Genomic DNA, 22,634 nt, shown 5'->3' with positions numbered 1-22,634 from the left:
GCCTGGGCCTGGGCTGGAGGTGATGCAAGCTTCCACCTCCCTTCTTTCAGTTGCCCTTCTTCCCCTAGAAGGGGTAACGGCCATCTTTGAATATTGTTGCACGTGGCCCAGGGTTTTGGGCTCAGTGCACCCGAAAAGAGCCAAAATCAAACAGAAGAGCAGAAATTTCACCATATTCGCTGTTTTCTTGGGTCCAGGATTCAGGTCCCTGTTCGGGCGCCAATTCTTGCATTACATAATTAAGGATGGAGCTGGATGGCGGTGGATGGTGATGGATTTCTTTCTGCCACCCCAGGCCACATGGCTTTGCAACTCCATCCAGCCGGCGAGTCCCAGGCCCAGGTGAAGCCGAAATCACTCACTCACAGGCAGGCTTCAGGAAGCATTAACTTTATTCATGCCCTATCCACCACATGTGTGTGGCCTACTCATAACCTTTCAAGCATTTAGCCATTCTTGGCTAGTCCTGCGTCTTAACTCACTTCAGCCATCTTCAGGGCCAAAGGAAACGGCCAAAAGGGCCCGAATTCCCTCGGTCCCAGCCTTATCTACCTTTTCCAAGACCCCTCCCAGGAATGGGAGGTCTTGCAGGTAAGGTCACACCTATTATCCGGTTCCCAAGACCCCTCCCAGAAATGGGTGGGTCTCAGGTACACCACAGTTTTCATTTATGTTTTATACACTAAATAGGTTCAAGTCAATAGCAAAATAATAATTATAATGATTAAAAAAACTAGCATCCAACTATGACTTTCTTCATATCTATTGCTTAAAATTTATTTTTCCTTAAATTCTTCCTTACTCATTGAAATCTTTGTTTCACTTATGTAGAATCTATGGTAAGTATACACTTATTCATTTATAACACTAAAATTTTAGATTCTTATTGCTCCAGATTTTAAGCAATGAACTAGGAAGATGTAACCTTTTGATCTAGATTCAGAAACTATACATAAATTATCATCAGCCCTTTTTATAAGTAGATTCTACATATATTTGGCATTCAAGGCTGTCTAAATCTATGACACTGAGATATTGGAAAAAAGCACAGGTAATGAGTAGGTTTGGTCTTTTAAACCTAGGTCACAGATCAATCATAATTGATGGAAAAATAAATTTATGAGGCACATATAAATCCTCATTCTTATTTAAAAACTCATTTCTTCTGGAGTTTGGAGCTATGGCACAAGCTGTAGGGCATTTGTCTTGCCCACGCTGACCTAGGACAAACCGCAATTTGATCCCCCAGCATCCCATATGGTCCCTCAAGCCAGGGGCAATTTCTGAGCACATACCCAGGAGTAACCCTTTTGCAACACTGGGTGTGGCCCCCAAATCAAAAACCAAATAAAACAAAACAAACAAAAAAGAAACCAAAAACTCATTTCTTCTTATACCCAAGTAACAAAGATTTAGAGAGAAAATTGAGTGATCGTATTACTGGATATTAGAAGATTTTGATTGAGATTTTACCTTGTATCAAAAGTTCCTAAAGAGTGCAATGGTTCACTGTAACAGAACCTGAGCTAATATTCTTACATCATCACTGCACATTATACTCTCCTGGAGAGCTTGGAAACAATGCCAGTGCCCAGCTAGCTTTTACTCCACATCATTTACTTTGGAATACTTAGAGATGTTCTTTACCTAAGTTAATTGTTTTTAATGCTTATTGGCAATACTGTTATGCATCATACTTTAGAAGTATAGTGGTGATTCCGAGATACAATATTGTTGTAATTTTTTTGTATTTAAATAAAACAATAAATTGAATTCATTATAGGAATTATTGATTTCATTGACTGGAATGAGGCTAAGAAATAGTATTTGTTAAAATACCTATTTTTAAATAAAAGAGGATTTATGAGACACTTATATTAACAATGGAAAAGTATATTCATTATTCAGAAAAGGTGAATATATATGCTAAATATATTTATGTGTAATGGCTAAAAATTTTGCTATAAGAACTTTCTTCTTTTTCTAGTTACCTTCTTCTGAATAGCATGTATTTTATTTATAGATAACTTTACTATAAAAGAAACTAAAGAAACTAATTTAAATTAAAATAATTTTCATAATTATCAATAACAGAATAAGTAGGGTCATTGTTATATATGATATCATGTTTTACTACAGTAATTCAGAGATATAGAATGAAAGATAAATGCTAAAATTTGACTCAAATATTTCATTTATAAGATGAAATCTTAGGTCAAGGAAATATTTCTTCCAATATTTTTTTCAAAAATAGGATATAGTCATGTTAACTTCATATTAGTATGGAGAGATTAGATTAATGTAGTCATTATACTAAAACAAGTAAGGCAATATTTTTAGAAATAAAAGTATTGAAGTAAAAATGGACCAAACTTAATAGAAATTTAAATGAAAAGGAAAAATTTAAGGGTAATGAGTTGTACCTCTGGCTAGTCAGTGAACTGACATATGTTGTCTTATAAAAGTATATACATGTAAAACATTCATTATGTCTCTTTTATTAATTCAGAGATAATTAACTTTTTTTAATTTTTATTTTTGATTATGAGAACAGGGGTGCAAAGAAAGAGGACAAGGTAAAGTTATAGTGGAAGGACAATCACCCATAACATAATTCTCAGAAGTCCCCTTGCTGATATCTTAACTTTGAAATTTCAACCAAAGAACATTAAGATAAATAAGACAGAATCCATGTACAATTACTTTGTCCCTCAAGTCCCCAGATTGTAACACATTATAATATTTCTTAACAGTACACAAGGCAATCTAAAGCCATAAAACTTACGTAATCCTTAAACATTGCAGGCATAGTATTTTCTTACATTTCCATATACATGCATATTAGCTTAAGTTAACCTCAAATTTTAAGTGAGTTCTTTTTAAGGATTAGAGTCAAAGGAGCACAGTAAAAATGGTGTTAGAGTGGCAATTGTTGTTTGCATAGGCCCACCAAAATATGAGGGACATGGAAAGAAATAACCTTGGCCTAAGTACAAAGAGACCAGACCCCTGAAGTTTCCTGGCACAAGACCAAGTCTAGGCTCCCGGCAGGCTAGATCGTCCAATCCAATACATTGTCTGTAGTGCCAACACACTTTTATTTTTTACACAGTCTCTGTTGTTGGTATCATGTTTCTGTATTAAAGATCCTGGAATCTGCATATCTTACATTGAAGTCAGGATGTGGAGCATCCTCTCCTTTCACCTCATAATCAAAGGGCAATGCAGGGAGCCCTGTCCTGTAAGCAGGTCGTTGTTGTTGTTAAGTCTTCTCAGTGTTAAGGGAAGTCTCTTTTGAGCAGGTCGAAGTCTGAGCAGTGTAGGTTTTCCGTGGTAGAGGATTGCTTCCAGGTGATGTTATAGACCAGCCTGGATGTTTCGTGGATGGCTTCCCTGGTTCAGGGGAGAATGGATTATGCCCTTTCTTCTAAGGTCTGTGCCAGGTCGTTATGTCAATGTTCAGGGTGTAAGGTCCCTTTGCACTACAAAATTTGTGTGTTCCAATCTCTATTAGATAGGATCTTATTTGTATGAATAGTATTTTCCCATTTTAATGTGCCTATGCAAATAAGAAGCAATGCCACGTGGTGTTATTGGCGCATATGGGGGCCATAAGAACAATTCCAATGATTCCCATGACATGGGAATAAGCATTAAACTGGGGGACTCTTCCACCAAAATTCCTTGTTAAACAGCTCAAAAAGAGAAGATAAAAAGTGGTTAGAATCATCACTGTATAAGACAACATTTAGTAAGAATTATAGCTGTCAGAGAAAAAACACAAAATATTCTAAAGAAATATGTGTCCATTTTATGTATCTTGAAACAGTTTGGGGTTGTCACACACAATGCACAGCTTTGGACTGTGATTAGGATTGTACACTACTGAAGTTAAAAAGATTAATGTAGGTTAGTGATGTTTGAGAGGGGGTTAGAGAGTTAAGGAGTAAAAAAGAGCTTTGTAGGGGTGTGGGAAAGGGCAGAATACAAAATGAACGTTCAGTATACACAAAAAATAACATAAGAATAAGGAATATTCTGAATACATGAAGTACGCGCGGGGGTGGAGGATAGGAGGCAGCTGAGAGTAGATAAGTTTGAACAGAGTATTGGTTTCTTCTCAGGCTGAGTGTCTATTTTTTCACTTTGGAAGCTGATTGGCAGCTAGCTTGAGTGGGAATAATTATCTGATTCATGAGGAGCCAAAAACTGAGTGTAAAACAGTTAAATGTGGGGTAATAGGTGGTGGGGGTCAGGGAGCAAAGGGCTAGAAATGAGTTTGTAAGGTGGAGGGGAGGAAAGTATACAACATAGACATTTTGTATTTTGTAAACATAGATTAAACCCTATAATATCCTATTAAACTATTTATACTTTACATGTGGGGGTTTGAGAATGGACACTGGTGGGAAGGAAAATTGCCTGCGACTTCCTCACACCCACCCCTCTTGTGCAGGGTGGGGGTTGGGGAAAGCCTGGGGTCCCCTTTAAACTCCTCCCCCATGGCACCCACCTCAATGGCCCCCTGGGCTGGTACCCAGGGATAGCCCTCGAGTCCTGGAGAAAAGAAAGGAAAGGCTGTTGGAGACCACTTAAGCCCCACAACCTCCCCTAGACTTGGCGAATAAAGCCTTTGGCATGGAGCCCCTCCCCATGCTGGTGAAAACTTCCACTCCCAGAAGAGGAAAAGATCCCTTAATGGGCTGGAAGCTGGAAGTTTACCAGCCTGCTTCCCACAATCACCCCTCTTGTGCAGGGTGGGACTTAGGAAAAGCCTTGGGTCTACTTTAAACTCCTCCCAGGTACCACCGGAGTTCGGAGTTTGGGAGGAAGGAAAGCTGTTGGAGGCCAACCGTGCCCCACAGCCTCCTTGCTTGCTGCCATACTTGGTTTCTGAGAAGTTTCCACTCAAAGACATTTCCTGATATAGGTCTGCATGGAGTCGTTTTGCAAACTCCAGAAGGCCAAATCACAGACCAAAGTGATGTCCTGAATTCAACACCCTCCCCTCAACTATTTCTAAAGACATAAAAGGGACATGTATATCTCCTTTGTATATCTTAGATGTAGTTAACAGCTATAACTCTTTTTGAATATTCTCTTATATAGTGACAATTTTGTCCACTGTTTTTTTTTTCTTCATTGTTTTGTGATCTGTTCAATAGGAATTCTGGTAGAAGAGTCTCTCTATTTAGACTTCATGTTAGAACCAAGTTACAGGGATTGTTGGACTTGTTCCCTAGGCTCCCAGATGCACTAATAATACCTTTTGTTATTGTTCCTCGTTTGCATAGGTACATTAAAATGGGAAAAATATTACATATGCAAACAAGATCTCATCTAATAGAGATAAGAACACAAATTTTGTAATGCAGTTAGGCCTTATACCCTGAACATTGGCATAATGACTTGGCTCAGGCCTCCGAAGAATGGGCATTGCCCATATACCCCTGAACCATAGATACCATCTGTGGAAACAACCACAATTGTCTATAACATCACCAGGAAGCAAACTTCTACCAGGGAATAACCTACCGCTGCCCTGGCATTGACTTACTCCAAAGAGTGTTCTCTTAACACCCAGATTACTAAACAACAGCAACAACATGCTTGCAGGGCAGGGCTCTCCACATCTAATGGTGAGGTGAAACTAGAGAACACTGCACATCATCCTGACTTTGATGAAGGAAATGCACAGAAATCAGAATCTTTAACTACAGGAACCTGACACTAACAACAGCTAATGTGCGAAAAAATTTCACCGGGACCACAGAGAATGTCTTAGTGGTTGGACAGCCTAGGATGCCTGGAGCCTAGAGTCAGTCTTACACCAGAAAAATTATGGGGTAAGGTTTCCTTGTATTTAGGCCAATGCTTTTAATTCAATTTTCCCCATATTTTGCTGAACCTATGCAAACAACAACCATTGCCATTCTCACCCAGTTATTATTGTATTTTTTAAATTCTTATCCTTTAAAATAAGGAGACCTTACTAAACTTTTTAAGAAAAGCTAAGTGTAATAAAATGCCTGTCTCAAAATCAGGCAGGCAATGGGAAGAAGGGAGGGGCGGGTATTGGTGTTGGGAATGTTGCACTGGTGAAGGGGGATGTACTGAAACTCAACTACAATCGTGTTTGCAATCATTGTGCTTAAATAGTTTATTCTAAAAATTAAAAATAATAAAAATAAATTTCATATTTCAAACAAAAATGTTTTTAAAGATTTAATTTTTAATTCTTTTATTTTTTTATGGTTAGATTGGGGGACCAGAGTGAAAATACAGTGGGTAATACATTTGCTTTGAACATGACCAACCTGGTTTCAAACTTCAGCACCCCTAATGTTCCTCCCAGCCTGAGGAGTGATCACTAAGTACAGAGCTATGAGGAAACCTTAAGCACATCTAGATATGGACCCCAAGCAAAGGAATAAATAAATAAACAAATATGAAAGGTATATTTCCTGGGTACATGGATGCTCAATGAAATAAAAGAAAATAGTGAAATTATCATGGAGTCCTGACATAAATTCATATTTATTTAATTTTTTTTTTGGTTTTTGAACCACACCCAATGGCAAGGACCTTATGAGATGCTGTGGATCAAACCCAGGTTCAACCCAGGTCGGCTGCTAACAAGGCAAATGCCCTGCCGCTTTGCTATTGCTCCAGCTTGTAAATTTATATTTAAAAGTCACATTTAGTACGTCAGGCAGTGTTCTTTCCTTGCACGCCACTGACTCAGGTATGGTCCTCAGCATTCCATAAAGAACCTCCAAACCTGCCAGGAATGATTTCCAAGTACACAGCAAGAGTTATCTCTATGCAGAGCCAGGTGTGCCTCCCCTCCCCCAAAATTCAATATTTAAATTATCAAATAAATTTGTTAAAAAAATCAAGCATGAGTGTATATAATCTGTATGACTGAGGATACAAAAATTACATATTATTCTGTATCAGACACTGTACAGAGATGTCATATTGTAAATACCAGTTCCAGAAACTGTGATAATTAAGACTGAAATATTCTTTGCTGTTTTATGTGAAAGCACTTAATTACTCAATGTTTTAATGGACAGCTAGTTAAATAAAGTACATATAAAACTGGTTTATTTGCTGTGAAGCAAACAATGCAAATTGAAATAATAGAGGAAATATAACTTCCGTTTCTAGCATTTGTGTCATATCTGTTTGAAAAACAGAAGGATGATTTTACACATATTGTGTAACATATGTGATTTTAATTCTTCAAGTCAGATACATTGCCAAACTGTCTGCAAACACATTTTTAATCATGAAAAGAAAATGTGTTAAAGATGTAAAACGAAGCACAAATGGGTATGAAAAGTAAAAGGCTTTTTGGAATTTTGCTTTTTTGTTATTTCAAACATTTTGTTAAATTGGCATGGAACACGATTGTTTTATATATTTTTTGGTTTCTTATCATGTTATTCATTCATCATTATACTTTTTTTTATGATTATTCATACATATATTAATATATATTATTCATATATATACCAGAAACAATTAGTGAAAGAAAATTATGAAATTAGTCACAGTATTAAATTAAATATAAACATATATTGGAATAAAGATTACAGAAACAATGAGCAGGAGACAAATACCTTGTAACTCAGCCCAATCTGGACAGATCCAAGATCAACCCCCGAGACTGCCAGTAGCGATTTCTGAACATAGAGACAGGAGTAACCTCTGAGCACTACTAAGAGTGGCCCAAAAACAAAAAAAGAAAAATATTTTAATAGAGAAATATAAATAAACTAAAATAATTATTTTGAAGATAATTAAGAGAGCAACATTTCTAAAGTGGTCTCTTTCTTATCTGTTACATCTTCACTCAAATAAGTATACATGCACAAATATAGCACGACTTTTATGGCTTTGGGGAAGAATGTGCCACACCTGATGAACATCAGCAGTTACTCCTGACTCTGTACTCAGAAACAACTCCGAGTGGGACTCAGGGCACCATACGAGTTGCTGGGGATCACACCTGGGATAGCTGTTGAACTGCATGCAAGGCAAACTACTTACCCTCTGTATTATCTCTTTGGCTCCAATATTAAAACGACGAAGTGAGAAATGCTTAGTAGTCAGTATTATGAGATAAAATGATATGAATGATTTGTGAACATTAATATAGACTATTTACATTAACCCTTTGAGGAGGCAAAGTGGGTGAATATCAAAAGGCTTTTGGTGAAAACAATGCTTGTAAAATTCAGAGTAAAATTTTTCATTCATGCATCATGCATACATTAATATTTGCTCTAAATTGTGTTAAGTTTTGTTTTGTTTTACTTTTGTGCATATCTGGGGCTCAGATCCATGTACAAGGATCTCTCCTATTAGTGATCTGGTTATGTTATGTGTTCTGGCATTTTAAACATGATCATCTGCATAAAAAGCAAACACATGATCCCTTGTACTATCTCTGCAGACCTATAATCAGTAACAATATATAAAGCATTTATATCGTGCTTGTTTGAAAAACCCGCTCTTTATGGCATTATATATGTATTTAGCTAATTATTGAAATTTTCTTTTTAATAGTGTTACTGAGTGGGGTAAAACATAACAATGATTAACTTTATAATTTAAATTTGACAAATAATATTAACCTTTTAGTTATAATATGTCCTGGTTAAAACAATGCTTAATTTATTTCTGACATCACATTTTTATAGTAAAATATATGGGTAGCCATATAATCAAATTTAAACCAATTCTTCAAAGGTAAGACATTACTCACATACAATTTAAATTATTTCTATGAACTTCACCCTATAGTATGTAGTTAGCATATTTAAATAAACATATTTCATCATTATACTTGTACTATGATGATATCATATGTATAGTAACATGTAGCATTCAAACTGAATTATAATGTTATTTAACTAGCTAGATTCAATGACAAGAGATAAAATAAAGTCAGGAAAAATTAACTGCTTTACCCCCAAATTTCAAAGTAAGAGGCAGAGGTACAATTCAGTTTGTTTTGTCCATCATGGAATTAGGTTTAATAAGAGATATATTAGTATTTATATCAATGTCTCGTTATTTATAAGCATGGTTATTAGTGTCTTCATATTTTTTTCAGTTTACAATGGTCATTGAAGCTTAGTATCTAGTGTATAGAGAAATCATCTATACACAAATATTTCCAAGAAGTGAATAATAAACATAAATATTATGAAATAAGTATAAAAATATTGCTGTTATTGCCAAGTCACTAAAAGTACTGAAAGTTGTTGATCCAAATAATAACAATATAAATTATTTTTCTGGTTTTTAAAGTTTCTCCTTTCTTCCCTCCCTTCTTTCCTCCCTTATTCCTTCTTTTCCTCCATTCCTTTCTCTCTCCCTACCTCTCTCCTCTCCCTTCCTTCTGTTTTGGGGGCCACACCCAATGTTGCTCAGGGCTTACACCTCTGCCTCAGCATTCATGGCTCATTCCTGAAGTGACCATATAGGATGCCAGCAGGCCCACATATCATCCATTCTCTGAGATTCAATATGTGTTCTATAATTATTGGTCAGTTATTTAATAATTTATAGTAGTTTATTTTATGAAAATGTTACTATGTTTTAAATCTATCACTAAGAAGTAATTGAGCAGATTTCAGAATTGGTTAAATTAGCACTGAATAATCTGTGATTTTTTATAAATGCATTTGCATACATTTTTATTCAGTATATTCTCAAGAATGAGCTTTTTAATTTTTTTTCTTCTTTTTTGGGAGAGGTAGAAAGGGAGGGAGAGAAGCAGGGGGAGAGAGAGAAAGAGGGAGAGGAAGAGAGGGAAAGGAGAGAGTAAGGAGTGAGAGACAGAGGAAGAGAGGGGGGAGGAGGGAGAGAAGAAAAAGAAGTAAGAGGGAGAGAGAAAGCAAGGAGAAAGGCAAGAATGAGATTTTTAAACTGTAAATTTAATGTTTAGTTTTTCTATATTCAGCTAAATTGAAAATGTGAGTATATGAAATTAATACTTTGTTACTAGTATACTAGTGGTATTTGATCCTTGCTATTATAGAAGTTTATTGTTTCATCATCTGATAGAAGATAAATTTTCACTATATCTAAAGAGTTCCCTTTTCAATTTTCATTCTTTCAACACTTGTTTTATTTATAAAGTTCTGATCTCAAAAAGGATTAATAGGTATTATTTATAAATTAGCAAATCCATCATTAAGAAATAACTTTCCACATCAAATTATATTGTCATAATGTTTAATTTTCCTGATTTAATAATCATTCATATTTATTATGCTTTGAACATGCTCAATATTTTTATATCTTTATTTAAGCACCATGATTACAAATGTTTTTAGTTGTATTTCAGCAATAAAAAAAAAAACCTTCACCAGTGCAACATTCCCATCACCAATGTCCCCCAACACCGTCCTCCCACACCTTCCTGTATTCCAGTCAAACATTCTATTTATCTCACTCATTGTCATGATAGTTGTCAATGTAGTTATTTCACTAATTGGACTCATCACTTTTGTGGTAAGCTTCATATCATAGGCTGTTCCTTCCAGCCCTCATCTCTATTGTCCTTGAGTATTATTACAATAATGACTTTATTTTCTTAAAACCTGTAGATGAGTGAGAATTTTCTGTGTCTATCTCTTTCACTCCGACTTATTACACTCAGCCTAATAGTTTCCATGCCCATCTACGTATAAAAAAATTTCATGACTTCATTTTTCTGATGGCTGCATAGTATTCTATTGAATAAATGTACCAGGTCATTAGCTACTCATTTGTTGTCAGGCATCTGGGTTGTTTCCATATTCTAGCTAGTTTTCTTTCTCTCTCTTTCTTTCTTTCTTTCTTTCTTTCTTTCTTTCTTTCTTTCTTTCTTTCTTTCTTTCTTTCTTTCTTTCTTTCTTTTTCTTTCTTTCTTTCTTTTTCTTTCTTTCTTTCTTCTTTTCTTTCTTTCTTTCTTTCTTTCTTTCTTTCTTTCTTTCTTTCTTTCTTTCTTTCTTTCTTTCTTTCTTTCTTTCTTTCTTTCTTTCTTTCTTTCTTTCTTTCTTTCTTTTCTTTTTCTTTCTTTTCTTTCTTTCTTTTTCTTTCTTTCTTCTTTCTTTCTTTCTTTCTTTCTTTCTTCTTTCTTTCTTTCTTTTCTTCTTTCTTTCTTCTTTCTTTCTTTCTTTCTTTTCTTTCTTTCTTTCCTCTTCCCTCCCTCCCTCCCTCCCTCCCCCCCTCCCCCCCTCCCTCCCGCCCCCCGTCCTTCCTGCCGCCCTGCCCTCCTCCCTTCCTTCCTTCCTTCCTTCCTTCCTTCCTTCCTCCCCCCTCCCTCCCTCCCTCCCTCCCTTCCTTCCTTCCTTCCTTCCTTCCTTCCTTCCTTCCTTCCTTCCTTCCTTCCTTCCTTCCTTCCTTCCTTCCTTCCTTCCTTCCTTCCTTCCTTCCTTCCTTCCTTCCTCCTTCGTCTTCTCCCATTTTATTCTCTCCAGCTCTATTTTCTTTCTATCTTATCAATTTTATATTTTTTTTTATCAATTTCATAGTAGCAACTGAACTCAGATGTTGTATATTCAAGGAATATCCATTGGCTTACAGCCTTAGACTTCACTCATTATTTCTGTGTCACACTTTTTCAATCCTTTTTTTTTAGTTATTTTTATTTTGTGAGTTTTTTTTTAAATAACTTTTTGGGGGAGGGGGCTACACCTGGTGACACTCAGAATTACTCCTGGCTATGCTCCAGAAATGGTTCCAAGGATCTTGTAAGTCCTGCATTTTCCTTTATATTTAATTGTATTCGTGGAGATGACAAATGATTCTGCCAAGGACAGAGTGACAGTATAAGGGGGTAGAGCATTGGTTGGCATGCGGTTGATCCAGTTTCGATCCTCAAAATCCCCTATGGAGTACTGAAGACTACCAGGTGTAATTCCTGAAAGCATAGCTAGGAATAACCTCAGATTTGCCTTGAGTGACCCAATAAAACCCAATGAAAGAATAAACAAACACAAAGTATGATTCTGTCCTAATTTCCAATCCATTCTGAAGATCTTTGTTCTTTTTTTTTTTTTTTTTGGTTTTTGGGCCACACCCTGTGACGCTCAGGGGTTACTCCTGGCTATGCGCTCAGAAGTTGCTCCTGGCTTCTTGGGGGACCATATGGGGCACCGGGGATCGAACCGCGGTCCGTCCTAGGCTAGCGCAGGCAAGGCAGGCACCTTACCTCCAGCGCCACCGCGCCCGGCCCAAGATCTTTGTTCTTAAGAAAATTGTTTTATCTTTTACTTTTTCGATAATTACTGATTTTATTATATTTAAATAAATTATTTTGGATTTTTATATTTTATATTTTCAATTGTCTTATTTTAATATAATGTGTACATCTAGAATTAATTTTATTATTTAATATAGTCTTCTTAGTTACATTTTATTGCTCAATAGTTTTTGGTTTAAAAAATGTGTCATAAATAATTTTAGCCAAGTTTCAAAATAAGAATACACTTTCAAATATAATGTAAATATTCAAAACATACACAATATTAACCATAATATTTTGCATTATATTTGCTATTTATTACATAATCTAAAATAAAGTTATTTTTTGTGAATTTGAAAGTTCTTTTCTGTCTCTAGAAATAAGAAAAGATAATTACTTAGGAAAATATCCTTGTTAATTGAATATCAAATAGTTATGTTGTTAAAGATGTGAAATATTTCTGTGTGTAAAATCCATAGAAAATAAAATGCAATATATATGACCATTGGTTCCAAATATATATCATGAGATCTAAAACTATTAGGGTAGTTATGACATAAAGCCAAACCTCAAAACATGTTGAGAATTCTCATGACACATTGACTACAATACAATATTATCTAGTGGGTCACTACCAGACATGAAAAAAAACCAAAAAACAAAAATATTTCCATGCTCCAGGTATGGCTCTTTCTTATATAAACTTTTTTTTTTTTTGGTTTTTGGGCCACACCCGGCGGTGCTCAGGGGATACTCCTGTCTGTCTGCTCAGAAATAGCTCCTGGCAGGCACGGGGGACCATATGGGACACCTTTGGTCCTGGATCAGCGGCTTGCAAGGCAAACGTTGCTGTGCTATCTCTCCGGGCCCTATATAAACTTTTAAAAATATGTTTTATGCTTAAAATGTTTTAGTAAAATGTACTCACTAGGGGCTGGAGAGATAGCATGGAGGTAAGGAGTTTGCCTTTCATGAAGAAGGTCGGTGGTTGGAATCCCGGCATCTCATATGCTCCCCTGAGCCTGCCAGGAGCGATTTCTGAGCATAGAGCCAGGAGTAACCCCTGAGCGCTGCTGAGTGTGACCCAAAAACCGAAAAAAAAAAAATGTACTCGCTAATTTTGGTGTTGTGAGTCTGATTTGATGTTATGTTCTAGATCCTGTGTTTTAGGTTTGAAGTTGATTATTAAATTTAAGTATAATAGAACTACAAATATATACACCTATACATTTAACAAACATAACAACCTTAATCATTTCATTTAACTCCAAATTTGCATCTTGTGTGCAGGTTAATAATTGAGAAAGTCTCTGTTCAGTTATAGTTTTATTTTTATTTTTAAAATAATATATCTAAGTAACATGATTACAAACATGTTTGTAGTTGGGTTTCAGTTATAAAAATAAAACCCTCTTAACCAGTGCAACCTTCCCACTACTAATGCTACCCCAACACCTGTCTGTATTCCAGACAAGCAGTCTATTTCTTTCACTCACTACCATTTTTATTCTAGTTGTTAGTGTAGCTTACTACAAAGAGTGGTGAGTACAGTTAGAGAAATAGCTAGTTTCATTTTTTAAAGTGTTATTTGCCTTTATTTTTGCAGGATATGTTTGTGTATAAAATTCTAGTTGTAATTCAATATGCTTTAAATCATATTATTGAGTACATCAGTAAGAAGAGGGCTTGGGAAGAGGGTGGTCAGCATAACCTATGATTTTTTAAAAACAAAATTTTCATTTTTATTCCAGAATTTAAATATATATATATATATATATATATACATATTACATTTTCACTTTGCTTAATGTTTAGCTGCTTCTCCTTTATTACTTGAAACATTTGCTTTCTATATTCTAAATCTGTTAGTTTTTATATAAATTTATATTGTATTTTTCTAGTAAATAAAATTGTCATTATTTATTATTCCTATTTTCATAAAAATTATTTCTAAATATTAACAATATTAAATATTCTAATAGATTACTGATATTTATTATATTATCTATATCTTATTTTAGTTTGTTAGTATTTAATTAAAAAATTAAAAAATACAAGAACTTAAAAATTAGTCAGTAAAATACATGAATGTCTCACATCCATATTACATCTTGCATATTCTGCTATATATTTGTTTTGTTATATATATTTAATCATGTACTTAATTATTCTCTTTTTATTTATCTGAAATAAAGCTGTAAACATGGAAATTTTCACTAATAAAAGCATAACAAAGCTTATCTAATAAGACATTTATAATAGTTTGAATTAAAAATGTTAATACATTATAAAATACAGAAACATTAAGTATACTTTTCACGCTCTTAAGAAATAATACTTGTGTGATATGGTGGTAATTGCATTTGGTAATAATTGGTAATAATTTAGAGAATATAGTAATAATATTGGGCCACGAACCCTAATCCATACATGTGGATTTTCATATATTGGTGACATTTTAACACAGGTTTTCTTCCTTCTTAGTCATTTGTTTCAGAATAATATCCTTCTCAGAGAGTTTTAGCTTCTTTGACTGATAAAATTAGCATACCATTGAAAATTCTGTAATATTATATCATTCTGTATATTTCCTTTTTCTCTCTGTCTATGGTTTCTTTTCCTTTTTAGAACTTCATTCATTTAAGTGTGCTGTTTTCATCTTCTGGCAATATAAAATTGTAATAACTGGATAGATCATAGCTTTTAAGAGCTGATGCTTAAAATGAGATTATAGGTGTAGTGTTTCATTTTTAATAAAATAGCATTTTGAAGAAACCACTGTTTATTTAATTTGGGATTCCATGATTGGCAATTTTGGGCTTGCTCAGTTTGAGCATGACTTCTCTTGATTTTGTCCAGGATCACTCACATATTTTTTACATACTTCCAATAAGCTCAGGGACTCTACCTGAAATATAATTGTCAATCATTGTGATCATAAGTGATTTGGCTTACCGTAAATGAACTAGTGGACTAATCAAGGCCTATATGTGGAAGAAATATAGTATAGAAAGTCTGATGGTTTATTTCTAAAATTCTAATGCTCAAACGTGAACCTTGAATTTGCAGTACCATTATAAGCTACATTAGTTCTTAAAAGTCTTCATATTGGGACTAATATACTTTAAAGGGATCACTCAAGAGTATGAATCCTTGTTCTTCCTTCTCTTCCCTCTTTATTTCTCCTCTATCCCTTTTCTCATATAAGAATATTATGAGAAGTTGGTCCTTCGCACAATATCCGTAAGTGCCTTAATAATGTTGAACTTCCAAGAATTCCAAATATGAAAATATAAATGTGTTTAAAGCACCTTGTTGGTGGTATTCTATTATAGAACCCTACAGTGCAGCAGGATGGATGTTTCAACCACAGCAACTGAAACACATTGCCCAATGCTAAAATACTTTTTATCAGTATATTTGTATTATTTTGCAAATTTGCTATTATTTTATTGCCCAAGCAATATACATATTCAAAGTAGTACCAGAAGAGAAGTTAAGGACATAGGGGCACAATCAAATTGGAAGCTGTTATTTCAATTATTTGTTAAATTCTCTCTGGATTGTTCATTTATATTCACAGACCTCTGAGCTATTCTTTTATATTTAAGCAAAAATAGAATTTTGAGTAATCCATAGCAAGAACAGATAGTACTCAAATTGATCAATATATAAAAAATATCCATAAAGATATTTTATCTGCAAAATCCTATGTGCTTCAAATGTGTTTATTAAAACTAAAACTATTTTCTCAGTTTTGAACCATTATAAGGAAAATACAATTGTCATCATCATGTTGCATAATGAAGGAAAGTAAAATAACACCAAGAGAACATAAAAAGTTAATATTTTCCTAAATAGTGATAGTAAGATGTGTGGATTTTGATTTTACAAGAGTGTAGATGCATCACAATTTCCAAACATAATTTCCTTTAGGAATGTGTGTATATGTGCATGCGTGTGTGTGTATGTGTATGTGCAGAAATGATGGTGACAAAAATTTTATATGTATATTATAATTTAACCATAGGTCTGTTTTGTGACACAATTTTGTTGTATTTAAATTTTTTATTACCATTACTAATTTTAAGGTATCATAGTTGAAGTTATCAGAGCTTATTCTTGGATCTGTAACTCAGGGATCACTCTAGGTTGTACTTGAACCATATATGGCTCTGAAGATGGAGCCTAGGACAGCTACATGCAAGGCAAGTGCCTTACCAGGTTAAACCTTTACGACTAAACTTGAAATATTTTTGTAAAACTAGGGAACAATATACAATATCAAGAATATTAGAAACACATGTCAATAAAACTATCTTTGTGGGTGATTTTAAACAATTTTATCTTTTCCAGAAGAATTAAATTTTCATTTTTTAAAGAATAAATATAAATTTTTATCACTCAAACTCAAGATCCATAATCTTAAATTAACTTCAACAATATAGAATGTTTATTTTGATTTATTTATTTATTTTTAGTTTTTGGGTCACACCCGGCTTTGCTCAGGGGTTATTCCTGGCTCTGTGCTCAGAAATCACCCCTGGCAGGCACAGGGGACCATATGAGATGCTGGGATTTGAACCACTGTCCTTCTGCAGAGAAGGCAAACACCTTACTTTCATGTTATCTCTCCAGCCCCTAGTAAGTTCATTTTTAAATGAGAAAGAAGATATAGGAAGCTTCTTCATATTTGCTTCTGATCTTTCCTCTTTTATGCTAGAAAAGTAATTCTATATTTTTATATTTCTCTCTTCTAATTGCTTATATTTTTCTACATAAGTTCATATGTGTCATCTAGAATACTTTATTTTCTATGATACCAATATAATTCTCATCTATTATAAAATAATAATCAAAGGCCTGGACAATATTATCGTGGATAGGGCATTTACATTGCATGCTGACAACCTGGATTTAATTACTAGAACCCAACATGATAAGCTGAAGACCTACCTGTAGATCCAAGAGTAAGTCATGAGCACAATGATTGTGGCTCAATGTCCCAAGAAAGAAAAAGAAAAATCCAAAGACACCCAGATTGGCTATTTTGTCAAAAAATTATATCTAATCTTGAATTCCTCTTGGTATGAGATGTTTATTTTTTTCCGCCTATATTAACACTCCAAATCTTGGTTCCTCCTATCATAAGCTGAGGGTGAATTTAAAATAATTTTTAGTTGATCAACTAATATTTAACTATAGGCTCCATATAATGAGCCTTCCCTTTTTGCTTATTCCTGTTTCAAGTAAAGTACTAGCATTTACCATGCATTTGTCATTAAACCCTTCATCCCAGGTCAACTATCGCTAAAATATTTTGAGACAAGTGAAAGTAGTTTTCTATTCCAGTCTTTGATAATGCAAGATAAAAAGTTATACAAATATTTTATAATAATGTGATATTTATAAAATTAAAATACTTATTTTTCAGAATTATATTACTTTCCTTCTAATTATTAAATATATGTGTGTGTGTGCCTGCTCAAATTTACTGTCTTTTTTTTTTACTTAGTGTTTGGCATGTGCTCTTTCTTCTGCTGTAATTTCCCAGCTCATTGCATGGCCAACTATTTTAATTATTTAAGTCTCATCTTAACAATTATCTACTCAGAGAATAAAGAATGGAAATCTATCTCACTGAAGAATAATAATTTGTTTCTTTTCAAATAGCCTTAATAAAATGAATAACAGAATATTACCACTTACTATTCAAAAATTTAATTTATTTAATTACCAGAAGGTTGAATGCAAATTCCAGAGTAATAGAGTTTGAGCATAATGCTTAGACAAAAAGCAGAATTCATGTTCATTTAAGTTTCTAGCTTTACTGTTTAATTAAATACAACTAACTATAAAATAAATCTGAAAGTAAGTTCAATAAGCCCTAATTAATTCAGCACATCTTGTACATTTAAAGAATAATTATATATTTGGCATTGGCCTCTATTCCAATGGTAGAATCTCTATTACAGAACACATATGTTAGTATAAGAGTAAAATGAATGAATCTATAATAAAAAGAACAGATATGAATGCATTTGGCCTCTTTTGAGATAGACTGGCAGTATGATCCAGTATATTCTTATCGTCTCAACATAAATATTAGAGTTTCGATCTCTGCTCCTTTTCTGTAACATTCTCTTCTGAAGAATGGGTTTATAAATAGACTTGAAAAGTCATAGAACAGTCACTAAATAAAAGGAGTATCTAAACTTACGGACTTGATTAATTCTAACCTTGGCATATCTCTTCTATTCAGAGATATATAAGCTAATTTATAGAGCTTATAATATATAGAAAGTATGAGCCAAAGAGACAGCTCAGAGCAAGAGTGCATGCTTTGCATCCTAGATGCCTAGATCAATACATGACAAAGCAACTCTCCTGTATACTGCTGGAAGGAACAAAGAGCACAGAGCCAGGAGTAGTGATCAAATACTCTTGGTTCGTCCAAGAATCTAGTCACTCAGATATAGAATTTAGCCTATAACTTGTCTTGCTAGTGTCTCTAGTTTGTTCTTAATGCAGACCTCAAGACTGCTCCTAGTGGTGCTACACAGTCCTGCTGTGTGGGCCTGACTGTATGGAGGCTGAGTTTGGTGTGACAGTTCTGGGGACCACCATATTTTTAGTGATGTTCAGGATCACTGGGGCTATACAGGTGGTACTCAAGGTTGTATGAAGTGACACAAATTATGCGTGGGACCTCACACAGACAGGACATCTGCTCCACTGCTTTAAGTTATTTCCATAGTCCTAGAAATAATTATTAAAGTTAATTTCACTTGGTTGTTTTTTTCGCTTTCAGAAATAATAATGTAAAGAATATTAAATAAATTGCTGAACATAAGTTTTTAAAGAGACTGAATACCACAAACAGGCATACTCAATTCTCTAATACAAGGGACCATATTCTTTTCAAAAAAAAATCCCACCAATTTGTATTTCACAGGCAAGGTCTGAGAGAACAATCAAATGAAAAACAAGTAAAGATCATATAAAATAATTTATATAAAGCCACACAACAAAAAAACCGTGTTTGGTGATAGAAAACTCAGCTAAGATGACTAAAGGAAAAACACTGAGAATACAGATGAGGCAATTTTCTGGACTAGTTAAATGTTTTAAATATTGATGTGAGTGTGGGCTACGGAAAAATTTATATTTATGAAGATATTATTTATGATCTGTACATCACAATGTGGATAGAGAGTCAACATAAAAATTATGTTAATACAACAGAGATCTTACATAAAGCTCTACTAGTGTCATCAGTGCTGCAAGCTTATGGCCTGGCAGTCTGACTCGGGAAGCAATGAAAAATAGAGACTGATGGGAAAGGGTTGTATCAACATCAATTCTGCTCCTACTGTCATACATATCATTCACCTGTAGTTTCCACTGGGCCAACATTGTTCACCATAGTGCCTGTCTTCCTGATACAATCATTTTAACCAATGTTAAGTTTCAAAATTGTCCTAGTATATACTACAAGGTATGTTAGAGCTCATTACAATTAGAAGTAAAATATTGAGTTAATAGGAATATTTATGTTGTGGTCCTCAGCCATTTTCATGCCTTCTCATTATCATGTCGCCATCACTTCTCAAATGTTCCTAGTGCTTCTTACCAGAAAATCCTTACTCTATCAGTTTCTGCAACATAGTTGAAATTTCAGCTCTTTTGATATTTTAAAATGAGCACTTTGATTCATAATAGAAAGTTGATAAAGAATCCTTATCACTATGTTGTAGGAGGCTAAGCACCATTTCAATAATTTGAAAACACTTAATTTTTTTCCTTCATGAGCCAACTACTCCTATGATGCCTCACATTAAACAAGATTGACAATAAAAAGAGTAGCTATATATTAAATAACGGACTCAAGAAACATACCTCAACAATTACAAAAGGGTAATCATTGCTTGCTTCCATCTTGATCTTGACTAATGGTGAAGAACTTTGCAACTCTCTTATATTTACTCAGGCTGAAATGGACTCTCACCTGTGCACTGTGATGACATCTGTACTTCAGGAGGAGAGAAGCCTTCACATTTAGCAAAACTTAGATAGTTTTGGGACAAAAAGAACACTTCCATGTATCTAACAAACATTTTACTTAGAAATAAATTATATGTTAATATGTAAATTTTCTTTCAGTAATGAGTTCAAAATGAAGGGAAAAACAAGCATTATTATAGGATTGCAGATTTTCAATAATGTAAAATGCATGAACCTTTAATTCTTCGTTGCTGACACACAAAATCATATTTTGCTCTCAGAATATACATGCTAATATGATATTGGTTATGTCCTGTTTCCAAATAGAATGTGAAATACAGTTTTCATGTATAATCATATGTAATAAAAATTCAATCATACTTTTAGGAATAACAACAGATTAATTTTATTTGCATAGAAGTTTTTAGTAATTACCTCATTAAAATATTTTAATTCAAAAATTGATATTTTAGAGAAATTAAATTATACCCAGAGGACTAAACATGTAAAACAAAACAAATTTCAATCAATATTCAACAACAATATTATAGAAGCAATGAGATATTGTCTCATTTAGAATGTTGAAATAATATTTACAATGATAAAATAAATTTTAAGCTTATATTTACTTTAGCAATACACATACCAAAATAGAAATGTCACAGAGAAATTTAGGAAGGATGTAAATTTGAGAAGTGTGTCATATTTTTCTCTCTCTCTCATTGGATTCACCACTGCGTACAAAGACTTAGTGTTCTCTAAGTATGGTGGGGTTCTGAGTTGTTTTTCCATTGTTTACTAAACTTTGTAGTATGTTGGTTGTGATTGTGGCTGTGGTGGTAGTGGTGTGGTGGTGTGGTGGTGGTGGTGGTGGTGTGTGTGTGTGTGTGTGTGTGTGTGTGTGTGTGTGTGTGTGTGTTATTCTGGGATCATGACTGGAAGAAATGGAGAGTGAACAGATTTTGGGGGAAAATACCATATTTGCCAGCATATAAGACGACTTGTGAAACGAAAAAAAGTCAACCGAAAATCCGGGCGTTGTCTTATACACCGAGTATATGCCGCTAAATGAAAATCATTTGGATATTGCCACCAAACGAATTTTCCAACTCTATCCTGCACCAATCACTGCAAAGCTGCTCGTACAGCCTCTCTAACTCGGCCAATCCAAGCAGGCTTTTGATGCATGCAAATTAGACAATGTTCTGTACCCAAATCTACACTGTCAAAAGCCTGCTCAAATGGGCCAGAGTCAGAGAGGAAGTCTGTTACAGTATACCCTTTGAACCTTTGCTTGTTGTGATTGGCTCACTGTGGTACATACAGTTGGAGCACAGGAACGTTCTGTCTTATACAGGGAATATAGGCCTAAACCTTTGTTTTAACTATAAAATTAGGGGTCTTCTTATACTCTGGTAATTATTAAAAATAATGGAATCTGAACTTCACTCTTAGACTAAAGCCAAGCTGTTGAAACTCTTTGGTATACCAATATTCAAGTTGAAAATTCTGTGAATCTTTTTTTTTTGGGGGGGGGGTGTTATGGACTGAGTTCCTGCTCTGCTGAAACCCCAGTAACTGCCCCCATACCTTACAATTTTCACCATATAAAAGGCCCAGATTCACAGCTAATATTGGGAGAGACCCCAAGCAGTGAAATTTCTATGCAAAACTATCTACTTTGGAGCCTTTCCAGAATAAGTTTGGACAGCCTCATCTCACTTCCCCTGTACCACCAGAAGCCCCAGCATCCACCCATATCCCACATCCCAGCATATAAATGTACTGTTTTGCTGCTTCATGACTATATATGTAAGAAATGCCAGATAAATAATCATCCCAGTTCTACAATTCCTTTATCACCTGGAAACGACACATTCCATCCCACAATATTGACAGCCCAATAGGAGCATAGGAAATTTGATGAAAAAGTAGCATAGAAGACCACTAAGTTCAATGTACCAAAATGATAATACAAAAATCTCAACTGACAACAAACAGCTCAGTAAACTACAATGATTTTAATAATACCATTGTGAGACATTACAAATTTCAAAAAAATTATTTAATAAATAATTTTTGATAATGCCATTTGCCTTTTTGTTGTAAAAAGCAATTTAAAATAAAATATTTTGTACCTTTTAAGGGGAGGTTTGGGAATGGTTGGAAAATGGTAAAAGGAATGGAGGAAAGACCACATCAGTGGTGGGTTGAAATATTGCAACATTAAATATACAAAAAAAAAACCCTATTATTAATGGCACTATAAATCACACAATAAAGTTAGAATTATTTATTTTTATTTTTATTTCTTTTTCTTTTATTAAAAAACTTTATTTGGGGGCTGGTGAGATAGCCTGGAGGTAAGGTGTTTGTCTTT

Source organism: Suncus etruscus, chromosome 4 (assembly GCF_024139225.1).
Source record: "Suncus etruscus isolate mSunEtr1 chromosome 4, mSunEtr1.pri.cur, whole genome shotgun sequence".
NCBI classification, from domain to species: Eukaryota; Metazoa; Chordata; class Mammalia; order Eulipotyphla; family Soricidae; genus Suncus; species Suncus etruscus.
Note: the sequence above shows the minus strand (reverse complement) of the source record.